The sequence below is a fragment of the Centrocercus urophasianus genome, unplaced genomic scaffold (genome assembly GCF_019232065.1).
Source record: "Centrocercus urophasianus isolate 14NV4802_14NV808 unplaced genomic scaffold, USGS_Curo_1.0 seq_10, whole genome shotgun sequence".
NCBI classification, from domain to species: domain Eukaryota; kingdom Metazoa; phylum Chordata; class Aves; order Galliformes; family Phasianidae; genus Centrocercus; species Centrocercus urophasianus.
The window spans coordinates 85,004,911-85,028,141 of record NW_024884142.1 but is presented as its reverse complement, the minus strand read 5'-3'; the positions used below and the strand labels follow the sequence as shown (position 1 = coordinate 85,028,141).

General features: G+C 39.0%; 1 long non-coding RNA gene across 2 annotated transcripts in view; it reads left to right on the top strand.

Moving 5' to 3' along the window:
• The window catches only part of LOC122157878, a 102,652-nt gene that overhangs the window by 57,030 nt on the left and 22,391 nt on the right, over positions 1–23,231 (top strand). Inside the window, exons 1-3 of one of the 2 annotated variants that reach the window (XR_006168068.1) lie at positions 13,604–13,693; positions 20,152–20,261; positions 22,812–22,893. This is a non-coding gene — a long non-coding RNA (uncharacterized LOC122157878). Of the gene's footprint in view, positions 1–13,603; positions 13,694–20,151; positions 20,262–22,811; positions 22,894–23,231 lie in introns of those variants that run through there. The other variant, XR_006168051.1, reaches the window with a different exon arrangement.

The window sequence follows — 23,231 nt, the reverse complement described above, 5'->3', positions numbered from 1 at the left end:
TCATTATCTTATAAACATTAAAACCTCTGTTGACAACAGGGCTAAATCCAGACCCTGCAGAATTAAAAGAGGTGCCACTGTTGCTCTTAGACAAATACAGCAGCAAGTTAAGTGGTGGCACTGCCACAAACACAGATCAATCACAGGGAGGTCTGGATGTGGGTACTAGTATGCCCATTCCTGGGGAGCATGGAGCACTCCCTGTGGATGAGGCTGCTTAACCCTTCATGCTACCAGACCTCCATTGGAATTGTTACACGACCGTCTGTCTTCCTTTCTAAGAAAAGTGAATCCACCCTAGAGGACTCCTACATCCTATATTAAATTCTGTTCAAAGTAGTGTGTAATTTAGGGAGTCATGTGACCAAACTGAGATATTTTTAATGTAAATGTACAAAGTTGAATGCAAGTCATCTTGCCTTGGGATTCAAAATATGATCTTGCTTTCTGAAACGTTTATAAGCAGATCAGGTATAGATTCCTAAATGAATGCATGCAAATAGAAAGAGAACATATGGTATATACATCAAGGTACAGTATGGTGGGCATTTGGTCCATTTTTAAATACTCTTGTAAGCAATAACAGGCATTGTGCTGTAAATGTGGCCTGAGACAAGGATCCTTCCATTTTACAAGCCCACTTAAAGTTTCCGTCTTTACAAAGTGCTTAAAAGAAGCAGTAATCTTAATCCCTACAATCTTGACCTCAGATTACATTTTAGTGTTTTCTCCATAACAAAAGAGATGTGATACAGATGGCTGTACCTCATATAAATCCTGATGGCAAATTAAGTTCCATTGCTACATGAATGGCATTATTGCAAGATAACTGGAAAATTCACAATACCTCTTTCAGTGGAAAATTCTTTACTTGAAAAAAAATCAGATATCTGACATAGGAAAACAGAAAGGCCAAGAACCCCTATACGTTATAGAAGTCTCAGAGTGAGTATGTATTTTAGCAGATCTTTAGACAAGCTAAGACTGGCAGAACTCTAGATTTAGCCTCCTAAATCAGAAGATCTGGCCCATTACATTTTATTTGCTTTTGTGGTTAAGAGCACTGGATTACTACTCAGGAAATGTGGGTTCAGTTGTGAATTCTGCTGCAAGCACGGTACAGCTGTGGGCAAATCAGAGTTCCCTTTCCCTCCCTGTGCAAAATCTAGCCAGCACATGGCCCTGGCTCACCTGGGCATCCTGGGTGTGCTGCTACAGCAGTAGGATTGGCATGGGCATCCAGAAAGATCAAATGTGTTTGGTTAAGGTTGTGTGTTTTTATTTTCTGACATATTTCAAGATCTCTGCTGTGTAGATTTCACTTTCCTCTCGGAGTGCCTTAGCACAAAAGCCTAGGAACTCCCTGTTATCTGGATGGAAACAAACTTTTTTTTTTTTTTTTTTTTTGAGGTGAAAATGTCTAATGATGGAAAACACCAAACTTCGGTCAAATAAGAAAAATAAGTTCTTTGAGGCAAGCCTCTTTCCCATAAATCGAAACCTCTGAATGAAGTGCCTGCCAAGGAATGCTCCCTTCCTGGAACACAGGGAGCAGAAAGCCAGCAACTTGCTTTGGATGTGTTGAACTAAATTTTACAGCTACATCTGACTTCTAGACTGACCCTGAGCCTCCCTTTTTTCTTATCCTCACCAATACTACTACTGCTTCTTCCTGTTCATTGATATATTCCTTAAGGGTTGCACATAAACTTGTAGATTTTTGGAAGAAAATACCTAGAATATGAAGCTGATCATAAAGCTACCAAAACCCTAGTAATACTCCCTGCCCATTCTTGTGGTATAAAAATATAACTAATGTTAGTCCAGTGAACAGCAAGTAAAGACTCTGGAGGGCTCTCTGGAAGTCTGTTTTGGCTATAGTTTTACTTTTCTCTGTTTCACTTTGTAAACTTGTAATTGGCAATAAAAGAGACCACACTTTTGCTTTTATAACTAATATTTATTTAAACCTTACCATAAGGTGCACATAGTGGTTTCTTTTGTTTCCAGCAGGATAAAATTCATAAGAAGACACCAATTTATCATTTAAAAATTTATTTTGTAATTTTAACCTACAATTTTGAGTTTCAAAATGCATTTTAAGTGCTTTTTCTTAGCCTTTCAATCTTCCCCTGTATATGTAGGCTGCCTACACGTGGCATCTAATACTGGAAATAGAGACGTTCTTGAGTAAAGACAGAAGAACCATTCTCACCCTCTGTGTCCCTGTAGGAGTTGACCAGGCAAAGGCAAAGGTTCTTGATGCTGACCATGATGTCATGAATCTGAAATATGTGCTTATTTCAAATATGAGTATACTTCACTGCAAATATAGATCAAGGCAGGAACAGAGTTCCTAACAATGGATCCGTGTATCATAGAATCATAGAATGATTTGAGTTGGAAGAAACCTTAAAGATCATCCAGTTCCAACCCCCTGCTGTGGGTAAGGTTGATCAATGATGCATGTTTTTACAATGGTACTTTTCCTTTCTCAGCTAACAGGAGTTTTGCCTCATAATTTTAGAGATGGCAAGAAGATAGCTCTTATTGGGTGTTTGAACAGTGCAACCAGAATTGAACTGAAAAGATAAGGGTTGATACTTTTGTAGAGGTGTGCACAGTACTTCCAGTGAAAGAGCAATAATTGCACAGAAATGTTCATGGAAATAATTTTCCCTTTAATCCACTCATTCAAGAGGTTTAATCATATCAGAATTAATTATATGAATTATTCTGAATCTTACCTATTATGCAGGGCTAAAGGCTAATTGACCAAAAGGCATCAGAAATGAGGAGGCTAACATAGGCAAAGTACCATTGTGTACTTGTTCTGGGCTCTATACACTCTCTACTCTGCTTTCAAAGTCAGAAGACCAGGCCAGATGCATCTTTAGCTTGACCCTGTACAAGAGTTCTTATGCTTCATGTTATGCGAAGAAGAACATCTGGAAATAAAAGCTTTGTCTGAGGGCTGAGATTCTTGCCTTTCTTTTTTAAAAAATATCATGTTGATTGTTTTCATCATATAAATATGAACAACAGGAAAAAATCTGTCAGTGTTTGAAGAGATGTTGTGTCATAGTAGATAAAGTTTTCTTCAGCTCTGATTTCAAACTTTCATAGTGAAACCAGCTGCTAAGGCGCTCATTTGTTTTTTTTTATTTATCACAGTGGATTATCTCTTTGGATAATGCATCGCAACCTCCAGAGGAAAAGCAGTGATAGATTTGGCTGTCGAATTTATCCACTGAAACTAAGCACAGAATCATTTACTGTGATACAAGCATCATTTAGAGAACTTGGACCATCAATATAGCAGAAATACAAGGCAGCATAATGTCTGCCTTCTTAGTTGGCACTGATGCTCAGGGACACAGCTAAAGGCTTCCAGAGACAAAATGTGAGGTTAGCATGTGATGAGGAGCCAAGGCACCCTAGCTAAGCAGGATCCCACTAGCTGTGGGTAGCACACAGTGAAAGGCTCATAATGTATGTGCCATTGCATTACATAATGGGAAGTGCTTTGGTTTACACACAGATTATTACTGCACTTTGTAATCATCCCATTCTTGTCTGAGTTCAGTGACAGCTTTGAACTTGCAGATTGCTTTGGCAAGAGTAAATATGAGAAAAAGAAAGGGACTACAGAGCGACTCTGCCATTATGCTGGTAAGTGCTTTTCCCACTTGTGGGAGGCTGACATTCTCCCAACATCTGGAGAGCATCCCCACATCTGGCAGTCACTCGCAGTACTCTGTAGCAGCATATCCTCAGCTTTTTGGCACAGCAGGTGCTCTATGGAGTCTGTTCCTTCCTGATGCAGCACACCAGCTATCTGCCTGTAGTCCCGGCCCAGCACAGGAGGGACAGAGCAGAGAGAAAGGACTACTGACACAAATCCTGGGGCTACAAGCATACCAGCATCAAAGATGCCCAGGCTGGATGAAAGGGACTGTTGCTGTTGCCTGAAAGGTTTGTCCTCCAAGATGTGTGCAACAGCAGCATCACCTCTGCCATCAAGGGACAATTCAGGAGTGAGCCCCTTGTCTGTTGAGCTAGGTCAGGACACAATTTTCTATTGCTTTTGAAATGGATGCTTGCACAGCATAAAGATACTCAGGGTCTGGCTGATACCTTGTAGTACAAAGTGATGCAGGTAGGCTGGAGTTGGGTAAAAACAACTCTTATTGTGGCCAATGAATTCTTCATGTGATCTAGAGAAAGGATGAATGACCTCTGTCTCTGAAATGCTTAGAATGTGGGGACAATGAGTGCAATAGGAAGGTGAGGGTGTTTCCAACTGCTTTGCTGAAGAAAGAGCAGAAGTCAGTCCCGAAGTCATCCAGGAAGAGTTAACATCTGCTAGCTCCACCACTGCAGCTCTTGTTCATGGCCACATGAATGTAGGCTCAGTTGGGGAGCTGCACTGCATTGGCAACTTCTTATTGCAGATGAGGCAGAGAGGCGGGAGAAGCCAAGTTGCTCTACAGCTCCTGGGAGCCCATCTGGGTAGATGACATCCTGCCCAGGGGGCTCTTTCTGTTGAAAGACTCACTGGTTTCATGAAGTGCAGGGCCATGTTTCTGTGGGGACACTGCCTGCGAGCTGAAGAGGGGACTTTTCTGTATCCTCAAGCATTTTTGTGTCTTAATCTCCTGGTTTAAACGTACAAATGTAATTTTTCCTTTTCTTGGATTTGCCCAACATAGAGAATTTAATTAAAATCTCCCTCTTTAGCAAATGCTGGTCTTGTTCCAAGTCTTTAAATGGCATTTTAGGGAACTTAAATGATTTGGACAAAATCTTTTTCATACTGACTGTTTTCTGTCTTTCATATTTTTCACTTATGTGCCATTCTCTTCAATTTATATTAGCTATCCTCAGACACCATAATTCTGTATAACAGATATTCAGTAGTTTTCTGATCCAAGGCTTTAAGTCATATATTACTCCATGGGATTAGCCCTGCATGAAACCGCACAGTCCTGGATTAGACATTAAGAATATGGATCATGTTTTAAAAATTCATTTATGCAACTATTGGGTAAATTTAGACTCAGACAAGCTGATCTTATTGCAGACCCATGTAACTTCTCTAGGCCTTCCTCTCTCAACCAAAGCTATTTGCCTGCAGGGCATAAAGTACACACAATACTACAATGGGAAAGAATGGCATTTTGTGGTAGGCTTGCAACTTGTGGTTTTCCAAGTGTTTAATGAGATTGGTTATCACCACAATTAACAGCTCTGACAAATAACCGTGTAGTTTAAGGTACCTTTTATTGGTGTCATACTGCTGCATTCACAATGCATTTCTGGGTTCAATTGTTTTGAAACTTCTGCCTCAGGAGGATCCCAGACAGTAATTCAGGGAAATCTGGACAGCATCCTCATGGAGGAGGTAGGCTACTAGTGTGTAATGGAGCCTATGTAGATTATGAAAGCAATTCCAGATTAAAAGGATGAGAAATGCATTTTCCTAAGAAATTATACCTCATGGCTGAAGCGTACAGAGACAGCAATTAGAAAGGGACCATAATTTTACGGTCTGCATGTCAATTATAATTCACAGCATGTTCCACAACGTCACACACATAAACAGACTCTGAGACTCCTGAGAGACTGCAGTTTCTTCCTCAGAGCAACCCTTTCCTTCTACTTATTCCTGGAATTGTTTGCTTTTGGAAAGGCTATAAAGCTGCTAATAATAGCAGGATTAAAAAAATGAAGGCTTTTGTACCTGAATGACTAGAAGTTGTTGCTAAATTGTAATCTCAATTTGAATTTAGGTCCAAATTCACAGATACACTTGTCTCTAAAGGAGTTGAAGAACCCAATATTTTAATTAAAGTTTAATTAAAGATTTGGGGTTGTGCAAAAGGGAATCAGGGCAAGTTAGTCTGTGACTAAGAAATTACCAACATCTTTTCATGGTCTCTGTGCTGGTGGAGGGCAGCCTTTGGGGCTTTTAAAACAATTCCTCTTCTGCAGTAGTGAAACACCTGGGGTGAAACCTGAGGCCAGAATTTGGAGGCCTCTGGGACTCCATGAGCAGTTTTCAAGTTTTATTTCCACCAAAAGGACTGAAACTTGAAGAAAACTAAAGGAGTGTTTCAGACGAAGCAGTTTGTATTTCTGTTTAATCAACATTTGCATTCCTAGTGAGACGTCCAGCAAAGCAGAACATTAATACCACCTCTGTTATCTTGCTTATTTCGTTTATGTAGTTATCCACTGCACAGGAAACAAGACCACTAAACACATGCTTAGGTCATCAAGAGAATCAGTGATAACTACTATCAGTCCCATCTAAACTTATTACAAGCTAATCTTGCAACACAACAAGAAACAATTATGGAAAGAAGCCCTGGTTTTGTTTTGATTCAATTACAATATGTTCACATGACTACTGCTTAAGCAGTGTGTCTTAAGAGTCTTGAACTTTAAAAACGATGAAGAGAATGCATTTTAAATAATTTTGATTTTTTAAGGCATTACTTAGTGGAAGTGGAAAGGATGCAGAGGTCTAGTTTTTCCCTTTGCACTGTGAAAACAGGTTACAAAATCACCTCAATCTTTTGTTTTGATGTTTTGTATTTGTATCTACATAGAAGTGCTGTGAAAATGGACTTCTGCTTAAGGAAAGATTGTGTACAGCTGCAAAGTGCTACAGTCACTTCTGCTTCTTACTTTTTTCATAGAGCTGAATCACAGTCCTTCATTTACAGTGACAGCAATTTGTTGATGTGGAAAGTGTAGAGAATAACATCAACCTGACATGCTGTCTTATTTTTTAAGGAAATCTAAGCTGAGAGAATCCGGAAGATATGTAATACATATCAGTAAGATAATTAGAACAGCCTGTAAGATATGAGGAAAATCTGAACAATGATCCAAATTCATAACTCGCTTCACAATATTTATTTCATATGAAGTTTCTTGATTACGAATCTCAGATTCAAAACTGAGAGGTAAACTGCTTTTCCACCCCTGGCACATCTGGGATATTGTTATGGCATAAAATGAATTAAACTTTTAAATGATTACAATTTAATAAAAGAGAGTTAAGATGCTACTAAATATCTACATTATGTTTGACTGTCAATTATAAATAATGGTAATTTGTGGAATTTGTGGCCTCATGATTTACCCTTTTCAATGAAAAGTGAAGTCTGTAGATCTTCCTCTTGTCTTATTTTTACCACCATACATATATTGAATTCCTAATTCATGTCACTGTCAGAGAAATATGAAGCCAGTGGTTCTTACCATGAGACAAAAGATTTCCCTCAGTCAAAGTAGCAGCACTGGAACCACAATCTCTCTTCAGTGGAAAGTAAAATAACTCTGCCATGCAATATAGTATGAACCAAGCCAATCTCTGTGGAAATCAAAGGAAGTCTTTCCATCAGCTTCAATGGAAACTGGACTTGCTTGGAATGACAAGGGAATAGATACATTTCAGCACGTTAAAAAAATTCTTTAATGACATTTTGCTGGCAGAGTAGAGTTGGATCAGCTGCTTGGAAGACATGTATTCAGTAGGAGACCTTTAATGAAGAAAGGGTAAAAGCTTGGATAGTATGTATTGTTTTTTTTACTGTACAAAATCACTCAGAAGTGTCTTTAAACTCCACGCAGATAAGCAATGATAAAATCGTTACATTTTACTAAAAGTTCAACAGACTTGTTTGATTTGATAGAAATGTGCATTAAAAGTTTGTTTTCCATAATATCGTTTAAAAATAACTAGTGGAACTAAACTTAGAAGCAGAGTCTCACCCTGCTACGCATGTACCTAGGAATGAGAAATGACTGTTCACAGCTACATAGATGAACTACAAGAAAAGTTTGGGACTTTCTTCTGTTTTTTGGACTAGAGATGTGATTCCTAAAGCTTGTTTCCAAGGCCATTCTCAGAGCTGGCAAAATTCGCTTTAGATTTTTCTTTCCTGTATTACTTTAATTTGAGTTATAACATAGATTTTTCAACATTTCCAAATGTGCTCTGTCCTTTCTACAAGGACACCTCTAGAAGAGGTGTCTTCTACCAAGTTCAGTTCTTTACATCCACCAAACTCATTTTTGTAGATGCCAATTGGTTAGCTGTTGGCACACCTCCTTCTTGGATGTCTTGGTGCCAGCCAAAGTGGTTGCTGCTCTTAGCTTATTCACAGATGCTCACCAGAACCCTTGTGCTGAGGGCTGCTTTATCCCCTCATCTGCTCTGAGCAGTGCTCGAATGATGACAGCTGAAGAGAGCTGAGATTGCCAAAATATCTCCTCAACAAGCCTTACCTAATCTAAGTGACAAAAAAATTAGGGAACACTCACTAAAACTAAATGAAAAGCAAAACAAAAATAAACCAACAAGGATTTTATTTTATTTTTTCCATGTAAGACTTCTATTTCATGGTTGTTTGAATTATTATTATTATTTTTTTTGCCAGTGTTTTTTCCTCACAATTTCTTCTGTTTTGCACAAAATATCTATAAAGCAACACACAAGGTTGTTGGCTCACTTGGAGAGGCTGATTCTAGAAGGGAATCTGGGGAGTTGAACAACAGCTATCAGTAAGCATGATCTCCCCTGTCCACATCGTAAAACAGCTAACCTGAACTGTAGATGAAAACCCCATAAACTTCATCTTTTATTTAGTGCCTCCCATCTCATATCTTCTCTTGTCTACTGAGGTCACAAGCCCTTTAGGGAATGGATAGCAACAAAAATGGAGCATACCTGCAGTGTCAAAAGAAAGGAAAAGAAAGAGGAAAACAGGATATGTACAAGTCTTTCCAATATGTAAGCGCTTTAACTTGTACTGCAGTGTTCAAAAAATGATCCTACTGTATGGATGGATAATTTATCACATCTGAGTTTCAGTCTTATGAGACTTATGAGTATATCCAGTATTATAATCACCACAGTGTTCTGGAGGAATTCCAGTTTAAATAATTGTATTCTACCAATACTCTCCAGAATGCTGATTTCAGCTGATGTACTAATTTTTACTTCCTTTTTCAATACGTTGTTAAGCTTCTTTTAAGAGCAATCCAAGAATTAGCTGACCTTCAGTAGTATACCGAAGGATTCTTTTATTTAAAATGTACAGCTAGCTTGTTCTTTAAGATCCTGTGAGATAAGAAGACCTCAAAAAAGTATCCATAATTTTAACTGAAGGTTCAGTAATAGGTGCAAATATTTATTGACCTCTGGCTTTATTGAAAGCAGGACTGGGCTTTGGGAGTATTCCAGCTTGAAATAGCAGCTTGAAGAGCTACAGAGCTCCTCAAGAGGGACCTCCAACTTCTTCGGGAGGCACCAGATCACGACTTTGCATCAATTACTGCAGAAGACTTGTGTAGACCACACTGTGCTGTGAAGCTTCTGAGTTTTGTGAACGCTTTCTGCCTGTATGACCTGGAGAATTAAGTGGGTGCGATAAAGAGCAATCCAACCCTTTCAGTGTTTGGATCCTTAGTACAAGCCATAAAAGTATATATACTCCTAGTGTTTCTGTGAATATGCACTGATGAACAAACAGTTCAAGGAGCAGATCCACTTCTCATCTTCTTTTTACATACTGAAGTGAGGAGGTTCACTCCTTTCTTCCCTTCTGGGATGGATTTGCAATTACATACTTGAATGCATGTGTATAAATTTGTGTCACTGACCCTCCTTATAGACACTAATAGATAAATCTGCTAATAGATAAAAATATATGTTTGAGTTTTCTGAGGCCGTAGAAGAGTATGAATCTCACAAATTGAATAGCAGAGAATCTGGAAGTGGCCATCTTGAACTTCCTGTTGTCCTCTGAAAATGTCTGCCCTGGCACTGTTTTAGGAGTTATCTTGCCTGCCTTTGCCCATTGTGCTTATTGCTGTGAATGAATCCCTCAGGAGAAGTAGAGCTGCAGGCAGAGAGGATTACTTCAGGAAGATTTTTGCTGTGTGATCCATAGGGCGAGAAGGGGGGCCAGACAGATCTGTTCCCATCACCCTGCATCGTTAGTGGAGATGAAGCACCTCATTACCCGTATAAACTTCTTCATTGCTCTGTGCTGCAGTTTTCTAAAGCTTCGTAATAGCATCTATCAGTAGGGGGAGGTCTAAGCCAAGCAGCCTTGGTTAAAAGCCTGGCAAAGAGGCTAAGAGAAGCGGCCACACAATGTGAGAGAGACGTGGCTGGAAAAGTTTAAGAAAATTTCTTAAAGAAAAAAAATAGAAAGTGAATAAATGCAAAGAGAAAGGCTGGGTAGCCAAAAAAACAAAAGCAGCCAGAAAGCTAAATGCATACAGCTGAAGAACTTAAAAAATTCAAGAGGAGGACATGAGAGGTGGCCAGAACGGCATTAACAAAACAGACTCTCCCTTTCCCTTCCCTGATCATCTTTCATTTCACTACATCCTTCTTCTCGGCTCTTGGCTCCCTTTCCTATCCTCCTCCCTCCTCCCAGCCATTGTGCAGAATGGCAGCTTCATAAACTATCAGCTCAGCCTTGCTACAGAGCAGCAGAGCTTAGTACAGTGACCCGATCAATGAGTGAATAAAGGAAAAAAGTTAATACGGTTAGCTATGCATCAAGACATTTCTGAATAACAGAGTTTTCACCATTTTTTGTATACATATGTTTCTCTTTTTAAAGAAGGGGCACTTGCACTGACTTTTGACAGGGTGTTGTCATTGTCTAGGCTTGTGAAAGTGCTGTCATACTGCCTACTCTTTACTAGTCACTTCACATATCTAGGACAGCCTTCCTGAACAAATTCAGTTGAAATGTGATGCCTTGTAACCCAGCAGTGAAGAACATGTCCTGGTGGTCCTTCTGGTGGTAGGATGGTCTAAACAAACAAAAAAAGACCAACAAGGAAAGCATGCAGCTGTAACAGTCACAATTTTGATTGTTTATTTGATCTTTTTGATATTTTCATGTATGCAGTTCAAAAGAGCAAGAGTTCTGATGTACAAGTAAGCAAACAGTAAAAGAGCATTTGCACAGTCAATTCAGAAACGCTTTCCAGATTGTGGGACACATTCTGGCAGGTAACAGGAGTTACTGGCAGTGGATAAATGTTCCTAGAGGTACTGCTAGTGAAGTTGTTGATTTAAGTTGAAAATACATCATCTTAGTCCTTTCAGTTATGTTATTGTTTATTATAGGAATGTGGAACTGGCTCTGCTGTGCCCTGCACGAGCACAGAACACATTCTGTCTGTCCCTGGACATCACAGTCCAGGTGGTGGACTTATATAGAAAGCAGGGAAAATAATAAGGGTAAAGAAGGAGAGAATTTTTCTTCCCCAGCTTCAAAACAAATGTTGTATTGGGTTACCCAGCACACTCAGTAACAGAACTGAGAAATGAAATGAATGAATACTGGGAGCCAGGCTGTGGTGGACTGGAAACAGCTATTGATCAAGTGCTTTCCAGGAATATAATAAATGCAGCCTAAATTCATTGCATTTTGTTTTATTCCAAAGGTCATTAGGAAAACAAGACACTCTTTGTGCTGCTGATCAGGTCAGAGGGTTGCACTGGTAAGTAAGCATGTGGAGCAGCATCAAAGCTTTGAATACTTAGGGAGCTGTAAATGCCCAATGGCCATACTCTATGCACGTGCAGTTCTGATTCAGGTCTTTTTATCTGGTGCGATTAAGTTTATCGTCAAGTTTATGATCCAGATGATATCTGTATTTTAGAAACAATGTAAGTGTCTCTCTGGAGAAAGTCATCTGATTTCCAGGCTATCAACACTTGGAAAAGTCCAGCTGTGCTGAAATGAGTTTACCTAAGATCTTCTGAATGTTTTGCTCCAGGCTCAGAAGCCACTTTTCACTCATCAGAAGCTCTTCCTAGTGTTGCCAGACTGGTTCATCCACTCTTCATCACCGGGGAAGCCTTCCATTTTTTCTCTTTTGTCTTTCATAGAGCTCACAGCCTGCATGTATACGTTTCAGAAGGAGTAACTTCCCCAAAATTATTATACTGCAGTTTCAGGTATATTCTCCTACATCTAAATTATTTTGGATGTGTTCCAGAATCTACCATTATTAGAAAATTAGGATCTAAGGATGTTTTCTGTTATCCTTTCATCGATATTCATTACTTGCAGACACAATGCTGAGTACTGTTAAGTTGCTTCCATTTCTTTCTGTCATTATTTTTTCCCCTGGGACCATGTGTCTTTTTACTTATTGGATAGGGCAGATTCAGTCGATTCCTATATTCTTCTGACTGAGCCCTGTGTGATGAGAACTACTAAACTATGTAAAGACTGTTGGCAGACTTCTTTCACATACAATTCCCTGTGACAGGCTTCTGTCATAGGTCACCTACAGTTTTGTGATCACTTGGAATTTGTGATAGGTGGATTAAATGAAGACAGACAAACCAAAGTGCAGCTGTGGAGCTAGAAGTAGCAGTCAGAATGGGCAAGCATTTAACTGAAGTTCTTGTGGCAGAGCAGTGCTGTGTGAGGTGAACATTATCTTCTGAATGAGACGTAAAACCAGATACAAGCCATTTACAGCTGTAAAGGTCACAAGGGACCTTTCGCCAGAGTGAGGATTAAGATCTCAGAATACCAGCCAAGTCCAACTCTGGTAGTTAAATTTTGCCTAAATTTTACAGTAGTTTAATTTGGAAGACTTTACTTCCCCTTCTACAAACACAGCTGTGTAGTGTTGTGGTGCTGCTTTCCACCCCAGAAGGTTTTTCTGCAGTGCTTGTACCAAGTCATGAACATACAACCTGTGAAGCACTTAAAGTATGAGGGCTGCTCTGAAAGTAATGCCTCCTATTTTATTTTGCTGGCCCACAACGTGAGAGGTGGATGTTGTTAACCTTCTCTCCAGTATCCCATTACATTTTGTTGCTGTGTGACGGACGACAGCAGAGGGCTGTGTGACAAACTGACATCTGACATGGAATACACAAGAAGCAAAGCTCCAGTTTTGAATTGGATTCCTCCATGCAGAAAAAAATGTATCCACTGATATTCATTGATGCTTGCTGAACATCTATAGAGACAAAACAGTGAATGTGAACACAGTGAGGCAATGGGTGGTGAATTTCAGTGGTGGAGACAGCAACAGCGAATCAAATCTGCTAGCACCAATTTTTATGAGTGCAGCATGCAGGCTCTTGCTCATCGCTGGTGCAGATGCTTAGCTGATGGTAGGACTACACTGAAAAATAGTGTTTGGTAGCTGAGAATTTTCTCCAATAGGGTTGTTGTGCTCTTTGAATTGGTTGTAGTTTGCATGGAAATAAATATGAGGCATTACTTTTGGAGCAACCTATGTATATTAATTCTTGCTTATTTGGTGTAAATACATTATGGGCATTGTGTATGCACATACATGCATATATATGCACAGACACATTCTTCTATATAGTTGTTTGTCTTGGACTTATTTATACAGGTTGCTGATATATAGGTGTACATACGGAAGGTATGAAAATTAGGTCGTGTAGCAGAAATGCTAAGTCACAGCCTGAACCAGTGATTGAGCACCTGCAGGGAAGGCAGGGCCAACCCAGGGGAGCTCAGGTGCATGCAACACATCTGAGTGACCAGAAGAGGAGGAGCCAGGATCCAACCTTTACCAGATATCATTTAAGAGTTGGCAGTGGAGGTGAAGAGATTTTGCTGGAGATCCTTACCTACTGGAGGTTCTTCCAAAGGTAAGCATTTTTTTTGTCCCTTTGCTTCTGTATCCATAGCTGCTGCATTTGGTTTTGTTCTCATTTGCTGGGATTGTGCAGCTCTGCTATTATTGTTGTACTTTCCATCACATTATAGCACTGTAGCATTACAGGTCAGAATATACTTTCAGTCAGAATGTGTTTTGCAAAACATATATATGGTGTGTGAAATGTTTACCAACAGAAATCAAACACAAAGCAAAAGAAAAAATGCCTTGAAGATATTTTCAGTCTTTTCTCTTCAACTAGTAGTTGGTATTGCCAGGAATAGCAGGGTATTAATCAGTGTTAAATCATGATAATGGGCAGTATCACTACAGGGCTTAAACATTAAATACATGAGGTACTAAACAATCCCTAAGCTCTGCAGAGTGAGCTGAGAACAGGATAATAAATTCTAAGTCAATTGATTAGTCTTTAGTGGATCTAACTGTGGTCTGGACAGAATGTATTCAAAGTGGCTCTTGTATGTGTTAATGATAATTGTGATTTACTTCAATATAGCAGTTTTCATCACAAAGGCTCCCATGGCACTTCACTTTTCACAGTACAGTGTTGCTGAAACACAGCTGTCCCTGCAGTGGATGACGACAAATGAATAGTATAAAACACAGCAGTGGATGAATGGGAAACTTTGGCCCATGATGCTGGGGCAGGCTCGTGGTCTTAAGGAAAGCAGCATGGGAGTTTTAACTTTCACATGAGCTCTGGGTTTTAAGGGCACAGCTTAAAGACCCCTGCTCAATAAACTGCCTAGCAGTAAAATGCAGCTACCACAGAAGGATGAAGAACTTGCTCTGTTCTGCCAATATTTGAACCTTATGGTTCCAGGATGTCTGTTCAGACCTGAGGTTTAGACCACTAAAGTTATCCCCTCTGGCAGTAACTACACTGAACTTTAACAGACAACTTAAGGCTGAATAATTAAACAGTGGCATTGTGACCTTACTTTGTTTCATACCAGAAAATCTTGGTTTAAGAAAAACACACTTATTTCAGCAGGCATTTTTATTTCAGTGGCTCATCATTTTACAGGCAGTAGGTGTAAGAGAGAGAAACCACTCCAGAAAATCAGAGCTCAGAGCACTTTTGGGAATGAGTTAAGCTCTATTTTGCTAGTGTACACTAACAGTGAAAATAACTCATTCTTTTACTTGTGTAGGTAATATTTCAAGATGGTCCATTATGATGTTATTTTTTCAGGAAATATCATGTGAGGTGAAAATACGTTTTTATGAAACTTTAGATAAAGCATAGCAAAAAAAAAAAAAATCCCTTTGAACTCCAATTGTGGCTCACTGTGTGTTTATTTCTTGCACTTAATACTCTTGATTTTGCTTTTCTTTACAATACCTTCCATTATCTAATTGCTATCAAAATGATGTTACTCATTGGAAGAAAAGATTATGAAATGTTTAACTGGTTATGTTAGAAAGTGTCTGAAGAAACTGCATCTGTCTTTATTATAATATGCTGTACAGCTTCTATCTTTACTACTAAGTAGAGAACATTCATTGTGACAACTGGCAAAACCAACTGTAATAAATAGTAGTATGATGACATGTGAGAATTGACAGTTACATATAAGTGAAGTGCAAAAGGCACTAAACAGATCAGGTAATTTCTGAAAAGAAGGAAACAATAGAAATGAGAAAACATGAAGGAGTAAACCCTGTCTTAAATTCTGTTCAGTTGTAGATAGTTTGTTAGCAGTTGAAGTTATACTGAAACCTGTCAGAAAAACTATTACAAATATTACGTGTTCTGTAATACAATAGTATAGTATTATATTTTTATATAAGATAGTATTTTATAACATGTACTTTAATTAAAGATGAATATCTACACTTTTTACAAAGTAGGACTTGGCTCTAGGTTTCAACAACTGTTTGATTTTGAGCAAGGAACTGCAAATAGAGATTCTCTTTTCTACTTTAAATTGTTCTGTAATAACTTTTTTTGTGAAACCATATCAGGTATATAAAAGTAACTACTGGTCACTATACTCAGGCATATTGCTATATAGGTTACTCTTTTAGTTTTATACTTTGCATTTTGTTTAGATTGATAAAGCTTGATCACTGTACTTCTAATGGTAAACATAAAACTGATTTAAGAGTAGTGGGAGTCATAAATTCCCTGTTCATGCTTTTTTTTTCTCTGTGGATTTACTGTCTAGGATAACATTAAGTGAGGGGGGGGGGGGAGGGGGGACTTTATCATATTAGAAGTCATGCTTTTTATTTTCACTGCGTCATCTTTTACTGTGTTGGCTAAAACAAATGACTCTGTTTGATACAGTGAACAATGACTTCTTCAACTGGTAAGAAATATCTCAGCAGCTATGACAAAATCACTTTCTAGTACTATAGGAATTCATAATTTTTCAGTGTGGTTTCTAAGTTATTAAGCGAACTGTAAATATTTTTAAGCCAGTACCCATTTTTATTTCTAATGTCTTAACTGGTTGGAGAAATTGATCTATGTATTTATTATTCCCCTTTGTGTGACATCTTCATGTGGCTCACAATACCTGTTTTCTGTAAGTGCTCCAGAGGTCAGTATGTGTTCATGAAAGCAACAACAGATTTTGGAATTTTCATGCAATTTGCAGTATGCATCTTGCTATGCTGCTACTTAAAAAGGTACAGATATCCAGTCAATAAGCACAACTAACACTTTATGTCCTGCCATGCACCAAAAATTATAAATACTCTTTTTTTGATCTCCCTGAAAAAGGAGTATATTAATTATAAACAAATGAATCCACTTGCAAAAATGAGGGGGCAGTTCATCCCCAATCCTTCCCAAAATGGCCTGAATGCATTATGGTTCCACAACTACAGTTTTAATAGTCTTACCAGTTATGAAGGTAATGTTCTGCTATTCTTTCTTCCTCAAAGGATAGTTTTTTAATTATCTGTACTGGTTGAAGCTGAGTTCTGAACTTTATTCTCCAGTAAATACTAGGTTCATTTATGGTATGAGCAAAAGGAAAATCTTATGTGCTTAACTGCTGGGTACTGGCTGAGAAAACATTCCATGTCAGCAGTGGGTCAGAAACAAATCCTTGCATTCTGAGCCCTCAGGCATAATGAGTGGAGACTTCCGTTGTTGTTTTGAATAGTGACCAGTCCAGCAAATGTGCATGGTTTTGAAGCAAAAGAATAGCACCCATATTGCTTTATTTCTGAATACGTGAACATCATCCTTGAATTCTCACATGGTCTTACAGTACTAAAAATGGCTTTGCCCTGACACTTGATGGCTCTTACTGAGCATGAGCTGCGTACACCTGCTAAATCAAAAGGTATTTTGTGCAAAATTGCCTAGCCTCCTGACTTCATATTCTGCTCTTTTATCTTTTTGAAGCTGGTCTGTTCTGATTTTTATATTCCTTGCCCAGGACTTTACCTATTGCTGCCTCCAAGTCTGCGTTCTAAGCATATCAATGACTTCATCTTTCCTCACATCCTCTTATCCTCATTCACATTCTCTCTCGCAATCTCCATCTTTAATAGCTGATCCCGTTTATCCCATTGCAACTCTCTCTGGGATTGATTCTATGCAGTGGCTTTTATTGTTCTCTTTCCTCAGAACCATAGAAATCTGAGATGGAAAAGGCTGATGAGGTCATCTTGTCCATTCCCTTTGCCAAAGTTGAATTGTTTCCTACGGTCTAATTTTAAAATTACTCATTCAGCTGGGCTTCCACCTCTTCTTTTAGAAGATTATTCCACAATATTAGGCTGTATATCACACCATTAGGAAGTTTTTCCTGAGAGTTATCTTGATTTTTTCCTTCCCGTGTTTCTGTTCCATTGTTCATAGCTACGTCCCGTTTGGTCACTCCAAACAATGTGTTTCACTCTTGTAGAACAGACATCTTTCAAAATCCACCTACTACTCCATTTTGAAGAAAATAACTAGTTATCTTGGCTATTTAATCCCCCACCCACAAGTAGTACAATGACTCTTTTTCTTTTGTTCCACAAAGAAAGGACATCCTTCTATTCCAGCTTGGTGCTATATGAGGCATCTGAAGGCAGGCATAATCTCTCAAAATTAAGTCCATACAAGAAAGGTTTTGCTGCATTTAAATCTGCTACATGCAGTCCTGCTTCTGAAAATATTTTTTACCAATGTAGCTCAAGCACAACACAAGCTTTTGTAGACATTATAGTTTGAATGGGATAATGACTTTCTGTTCTAACCCTCTTCATAAAAATTCATGCTGCTGTCAACATTTTGACAGTGTCAGTTAATTCAGTTTAACCCTGCCACTTCCAGACAGAATTTTGATGTTCTGTACCAGAATTTTTTTTTTTTTTTAGTGCAGACATAAATGCTGTTTTGAATCTCAGGGATAGATAGCTGTTCTGGAGATATCTTAGCATGTCTCATTTGAAGTGCTTGAGCCTCTTTTGCTCTTTTCACACCCCACATTCATGTGTTCTGAACTGATATATTTCAGCTGTGACTTTTCAAAAGGACCTTGTACCTCTACAGATATTTAAATGAGTGGCTTTGTTGTCAAGTGAGCTCAACTGCTTGGGTTGAAGTCATGTAAAATACAGCCCATTATTTAGAGGCCTAAGAAATATTTTTAAAAATCTAGAGTCTGCAGTGGAAATGAAGCACTTGGAAATTTGGCTACAAGGAGCTATGGGTATTTATTTCCCAGCTGTGTGTGGCATTTCTGCTCATGAATGAACTTGTACACGACATGTTGAGTTCACCCTCATATCTGCTTGTCAGCTTTTGTCAGCCTGATATGGACTGAACCTAACACGGTCTTGGAGAGGTCATTGTACCTGGTCCCTACAGTTATATAAAGGATGTCATAAGACAGAGGGCACATGTTGACGAAAACAATCACCTGCTGTTCACAAGTATTTGAGAATCTCTTGGACTCTTTTAAGCAAATAAATATTTTTGGGAAGAGCTTTTCTTAAGTGATTCCAAATCTGACAATTATCTCGGTAGGGTTGGCTCCACGGAGTCCTGTGGACCATCAGCGATCTGGTCAGAATAGAAATAGACAGGCCATGAATAGTTTCTGTAGGAGGGAAATGAGAGGGATGATTTAGATGAGCTCACCACTTAAGAAGCATATGGGCAGGCTGGAAAGTACATAAGCAGCATGGGCATGGCTCTCTGGGACACAATTACAGCAGGATATAAGATGTGGCAAGTGGAAGTATGGTTATACCAGAACTGAGATGTAGTGGGGTTTCTCCCCCTCCACAAAAAGCTCTGCAGTCTGAAGTCACTCACTGCTCTGTTTGAGCTTCAGACATGTGGCCTTGTGTGTAGTGCTCTGGCTCTGTTTTTGCAATCACTGGTTCTGCAGCTTGTGGAAGGTTATTTTTGGCAGTCCCTCTCTTGCCCCTTTCCTTGCACTCTCCCTCTGGCTGCAGCTGCAATTGTTCCTGCTGTCTCAGAGTACCTGGGGAGACCATGGAGGAATCTGATCTCTGAGCTGTGTACCCAGATCACTTGCTATTCCTCTCTTATGAAGTGCAATTACCCAAGCTCTGTGGTTTCCTCTGCTTTGCTCTCTGTTCGGTCAGTGTGTTTATTCTGTGCAGAGCAGGAGCAAGACACCCCTCTGAGGCTCTCTTACCAGCCAACTGAAATGGCTGACATGATGGAGGCACTTTCACTGCCACTTCTAAGTGCATAAATTGATGATCTCTCTTTGTGTTGTCTCTTCCTATAGCACAGCACGCTGCTCTACTGGGAGACCTTATCTTTTTAAATAACTGTTGTACTATTGTTCATTGTTACCTGACTGTGGATTTCTTCGTGAAAAAACAATGAAACGCTTTACCTGGGTGTAAGGGGATCATTTGTAGTTAGAGTGCTACTTCTGAAAAAATGATGTATGTATTAAATCTGAGTTCCTTCAGCTAATCTATGGGATACAGAAATTTAGAGGCAAGGATCATCTCTTAGTGACATCAAGAAAATCTTGCTTTTCCCTGAAGAAAAACGAATAGCTCCCTAGCAACATTCCCAATAAAATTTCTCTTGCGGGGGGGAGGGGGGAGGTGGTTTTGCATTTTGCTTTTATTTTTTTTCCTGGAAACTTGCCTTGGATAGCTTACTGTTCAGTGATAAGCACTGTAAGAGATCCCACTAATATTTGCAGGATTCATTCATGCTGTTAGTTGATGTCACTAATTTTTCTTTATGTTACTTTTCAATTTTAAGAAAAGCTGTTGTTTCTGATTTTTTTTTTTTTTTTTTTTTTTTGCATCTCCTGTGCATCAGAGAGTTGCAGTTAGGTTGGCACTTAAATATTTAGACAACATTGTATTAGTATTAGTAGTTCTTAAATATTTAGAACTACTTCTTTCCTATCCTCTTCATTTCCTTCTATGCCTATCTCACAGAATAAAATATATCCCCATCATTTTCTTTCTTTCTTGCAGTTCCAGAATTACTGACCAACACAAAGTATGTATGGAAAATATAAAGATGACAGGAAAAATGCCTGAATAAATATGCTCTTTTACATGGCAAACTTTTGGCTCAAGAAGAGGTAACTCAAAGCATAAAGTGAATTAAAAGTAGATTAATGAAAAGAAGTTGAGCAGTGAAGACCTATATTCTACCATTATAGCTTCTGTCACATTAGTCAGAGCAGGTAGCTTTTTGCTTTTCATTTTTTGTTTTTGAAATCAGTATTTCTTAACAATGGCTCCTCTTTTAAAGTAGGTAACTGGTTAACCAGGAGCTAGCCACTAAGTGCTGCTGATGCTGGGATTCACTGGCTAGAGCAAAAATGCTGGAAACGGGCTGCAGTACACTGGGACAGCTTTGTTAAGGCAGTTCATATTCATGAGGAAGGACGTGAGCTTTACTCCTGAGCATGTATCTACTGAATGACCTGTGTATATAAGATTGGTTAAGGTGGAGATTAATTTTAGCAATAATGCTCTGCAGTCAACTTGCATTGGCCTTTTGCTTAGTGGTGCTTGGAGCTCAGTTATTCTTGGAGAAGACCATATCATACGGGATGGCTATTAGGGTGTCGCAGAGAAATATGAGCTTGTCCTCTATGCCCCTTGTCCATCTACATCACTCACAGGCTGCTTATTGCTGAAATTTACTGGATTTGGGTTGCCTTCAAATTCAGGTACAGCTCACATATGCTCTGAATGTTTTCAGAGCCTGCCTGCATAGTCTTGCAAAATACAGTGATATTCAGGCTGATTCTGAGCAGCCATCCTCACTCTCATCCAGAATGTTTCAGAAGTGACTAATGCCTGCCAGTGTCTTTCCTTTCTTGGATTACTGACTCAAAGCACTTGTAAAGGGCTGGATTTTCAGAAAGGGCTGAACATCTATGCTTGGGCTCACACTTTATTCTAGTTGCTTGGAGCTGGAAGGCATGCAGTGACCAGTCACTTTTAAGGAAAAGCCACGCTGAAGGTGTGGATCAAAGCTGCATAATTGCATGTACTTTTGAAACAGAACAGGAAGAAAAATTATAGAATCATGGAATGGCTTAGGTTGGAAAGGACCATATGGATAATCTGGTTCTAGCTCACTACTGTGGGCAAGATTGCCTCCCCTCCACACCTCAGGCTGCCCATGGCCCCATCTAACCTGGCCTGGAGCACCTCCAGAGATGGGGCACCGCAACTTCTCCAGGCAGCTGGGCCAGTGTCAGGTTTGACCCAGCCATCCTAGAACGTGGGCCAGCTCCAGCTGCATCATGACACATGGACATGTGAGTGGATCCATGTCTTGTGCTCTTAGGAGTCTCCTATACATAACAGCTTTCAGTCACACAGCACAGAGTCTTTTCAACTTTGGATTATTGCTTCTGCAGACACAAACAATTTTCTTTTGAAATATATGCTCATTTAGTTCTCAGTGCCCACCTACTGAATTCCCAGGCTCTGGATTCCAGGTTTCCTCACCCTGTCAGGGAATCCAGTAGTAATTTATGTAACAGGCCCAAGGTCTGGCTCAAAAGCTGTGCTGTCTGTGCCAATGCAGTTGCAACATTTTTTCACATTAAAATATTTAATAGGTTTGAGTATGGACGTGAACCCTTATGGAGTGCTACTCTGGAACATATTTCCTATATTTTCATTCACGCTGGTTGTTTCTCAAGTTTCTTGTGCATTTCTAACATTGTAGAATTCAGTTACGTATAATTATATTTATTTCCTGAACCCAGGGGTCACTGCAGAATCCAAGATTGATGCAAGATACTGAAGTAAGGATTAAGAACCACTTTCAAAGATGCATGAGGAATCTGGCAGCTTGCCAGCCCCCAGGATAATGGAGTTGCTACAACCTCTGTCAAAATCAGTGGTTTAGGAAGGAACTAGAGACACAGGTAGCACATGTGTAGTGTGGATTTAAGAGTAGGGTGAGGAAGTGAAGGGATATGGGAATTATTTGAGTGGTTATTTTGGAGAACTGAAGGTATGGTAGCAAGGGCAGCCATAGAGGATGTGAGAATGGAGCTAAGGTTATCACAGCAGGGGTTATAAGACAAAAACCCACAGGAAACAAGGTTTCATTAGCTCTACTGCTTGCTGAACAAGTTGTTTTAATTAAGCTTCCCTTCCATTTCTGAAGGGAAAATGGAGGAAGAATAAAAAAAGGAAAGGGAAAAACCTGAAAAAATAAAATAAAAACCATGGAACAGCATTTCACATATGTATATATTCTTTTCTCAACTGCTGCACCACTCCCTTTCACCCTAGGAACACCGTTAGTTATTCAAATATTCTTTTTCTTTAAATCAATTTGTAATAGTCACCTGCGTGACCTGCTGGGGCTCCCTCTAGTTATGGCTAAGCATTTTTAAATGTGATGCCATAGATTCATGGTCATGTCCAATAAATAAGAAGTCTAGAGGTAAAGCCTTTTCAACTCTATGATAATTTTCCTATTTATCTTGGTGGGGCTGGTGTTTCAGTCTTTGCGTCAGTCAAGTGGTTAGACATAATTAACGTCTGTCCAAAAGTTAGAGTTGCTTGGGTCAGGGGCATAACTAAAAGAAAATTGATCAGCAGGAATCTGCCGAATCTGATCTTTTTTTTTTTTTTTTTTTTTTTTTTCTCTCCAGAGAACATTCGTCTTTTTCAAGAGAAATGGAAGAAAAGGCAAGCAAGAAAGTATGGAAGGGAAAGTGAGATAAAGAAAGCAAGGTAACGTACAATTAGGCAAGAAAGAAGGAAAGAAAGAGAAGGTTTAAAAAAAAAAAAAAAAAAAAAAAAAAGGCATGTACGGAGCAACAAAATCCATAAAATATATAATAAAGCCACATGGAAAAAGAATACATTTGATTTCCTGCATCTCTCTGAATTATGTTTCAGTAAATGTACAGCACACGTACTGTGTTTAAAGCAGATCTGACAACATATAAAACATTAAAAATATTATGACATTGGCCAATATTTATGATGTATATTTCCACACATAAAATATATCATGTCATGTCATTGATTTTAAAAAGCATGGAAATTGGCCATGTCATAATATTTTA